The sequence below is a fragment of the Capricornis sumatraensis genome, chromosome X, assembly GCF_032405125.1.
Source record: "Capricornis sumatraensis isolate serow.1 chromosome X, serow.2, whole genome shotgun sequence".
Lineage (NCBI taxonomy): Eukaryota > Metazoa > Chordata > Mammalia > Artiodactyla > Bovidae > Capricornis > Capricornis sumatraensis.
In genome coordinates, this window is record NC_091092.1 from 109,938,226 (window position 1) to 109,940,851 (window position 2,626).

Genomic DNA, 2,626 nt, shown 5'->3' on the forward strand with positions numbered 1-2,626 from the left:
CAAGATTTAAATTAGCTTTTTTCTGAAGTACTATAGAGATATATATTGATGCCCCCAAGTTTAAAATATTAGTAATGAGTAAGTGCTAGGTTTTATATATGTAACTTCTTATTTCCAAAGAGTAGCAATTTTACATAAAAGGTGAAATAATAATCCATGTTTCACAATAAATATATGTCACTATTCAGTCTGAAGGTGAGAGGGTAACAGGCAGGAAGGCCAGGGGTCTCCAAATGGAGGAAATAGGCTGCAAGTGTCAGACATTTTTTATCTCCCCCTCCTTATTGCCAAATTCAGAATTAAATTGAAGAAAGTAGGGAAAACCACTAGACCATTCAGGTATAACCTAAATCAAATCCCTTATGAGTATACAGTGGAAGTGAGAAAATAGATTTAAGAGACTAGACCTGATAGACAGAGTGCCTGATGAACTATGGACGGATATTCAAGGCATGTTACGACAGGGATCAAGACCATCCCCATGGAAAAGAAATGCAAAAAAAGTAAAATGGTTGTCTGGGGGAGCCTTACAAACAGCTCTGAAGAGAAGAGAAGTGAAAAGCAAAGGAGAAAAGGAAAGCTATAAGCATCTGAATGCAGAGTTCCAAAGAATAGCAAGGAGAGATAAGAAAGCCTTCCTCAGTGATCAATGCAAAGAAACAGAGGAAAACAATAGAATGGGAAAGACTAGAGATCTCTTTAAGATAATCAGAGATACCAAGGGAACATTTCATGCAAAGATGGGCTCAATAAAGGACAGAAATGGTATGGACCTAACAGAAGCAGAAGATATTAAGAAGAGGTGGCAAGAATACACAGAAGAATTATAGAAAAAAGATCTTCACTACCCAGAAAATCACGATGGTGTGATCACTCACCTAGAGCCAGACGTCCTGGAATGTGAAGTCAAGTGGGCCTTAGAAAGCATCACTATGAACAAAGCTAGTGGAGGTGAAAGAATTCCAGTTGAGCTATTTCAAATCCTGGAAGATGATGCTGTGAAAGTGCTGCACTCACTATGCCAGAAAATTTGGAAAACTCAGCAGTGGCCACAGGACTGGAAAAGGTCAATTTTCATTCCAATCCCAAAGAAAGGCAATGCCAAAGAATGCTCAAACTACCGCACAATTGCATTCATCTCACACACTAGTAAAATAATGCTCAAAATTCTCCAAGCTAGGCTTCAGCAATACATGAACCGTGAACTTCCAGATGTTCAAACTGGTTTTAGATAAGGCAGAGGAAACAGAGATCAAATTGCCAACATCCGCTGGGTCATGGAAAAAGCAAGAGAGTTCCAGAAAAACATCTATTTCTGCTTTATTGACTAAGCCAAAGCCTTTGACTGTGTGGATCACAATAAACTGTGGAAAATTCTTCACGAGATGGGAATACCAGACTACCTGACCTGCCTCTTGAGAAACCTATATGCAGGTCATGAAACAACAGTTGGAAGTGGACATGGAACAATAGACTGGTTCCAAATAGGAAAAGGAGTACATCAGGGCTGTATATTGTCACCCTGCTTATTTAGCTTATACGCAGAGTACATCATGAGAAACGCTGGGCTGGAAGAAGCACAAGCTGCAATCAAGATTGCCAGGAGAAATATTAACAACCTCAGATATGCAGTTGACACCACCCTTATGGCAGAAAGTGAAGAGGAACTAAAAAGCGTCTTGATGAAACTGAAAGAGAAGAGTGAAAAAAATTGGCTTAAAGCTCAACATTCAGAAAACTAAGATCATGGCATCTGGGCCCATCACTTCATGGAAAACAGATGGTAAAACAGTAGAAACAGTGTCAGACTTTATTTTTTGGGGCTCCAAAATCACTGCAGATGGTGGTTTCAGCCATGAAATTAAAAGACGCTTACTCCTTGGAAGGAAAGTTATGACCAACCTAAATAGCATATTGAAAAGCAGACATTACTTTGCCAACAAAGGTCCGTCTAGTCAAAGCTATGGTTTTTCCAGTAGTCATGTATGGATGTGAGAGTTGGACTGTGAAGAAAGCTGAGCGCCAAGGAATTGATGCTTTTGAAATGTGGTGTTGGAGAAGACTCTTGAGAATCCCTTGGACTGCAAAGAGATCCAACCAGTCCATTCTAAAAGAGATCGAATGGTCCTGGGTTTTCTTTGGAAGGACTGATGCTAAAGCTGAAACTCCAATACTTTGGCCACCTCATCCTAAGAGTTGACTCATTGGAAAAGACTCTGATGCTGGGAGGGATTGGGGGCAAGAGGAGAAGGGGACGACAGACGATGAGATGGCTGGATGGCATCACGGACTCAATGGGCATGAGTCTGAGTAAACTCCAGGAGTTTGTGATGGACAGGGAGGCCTGGCATGCTGCAGTTCATGGGGTTGCAAAGAGTCAGACACGACTGAGTGACTGAACTGAACTGAACTAAGCAGCAGAAGGAAACAAACTACAAGTGTTGGATTTTTTTTCTCTTAGAATTCTGTGTTGCCATGACATCTGGTTCCACCTGAACTTTACTTTTCTCAAACCTTGAGCTAGTCAATGTGTTTTTCTTGTGGAGCTGTTTTTCCTAATCTATGTTAATGAAACTAGTATTTGATTTGGAATTTGCCTTTCTTCAAAATGTTTCCATCTAATACT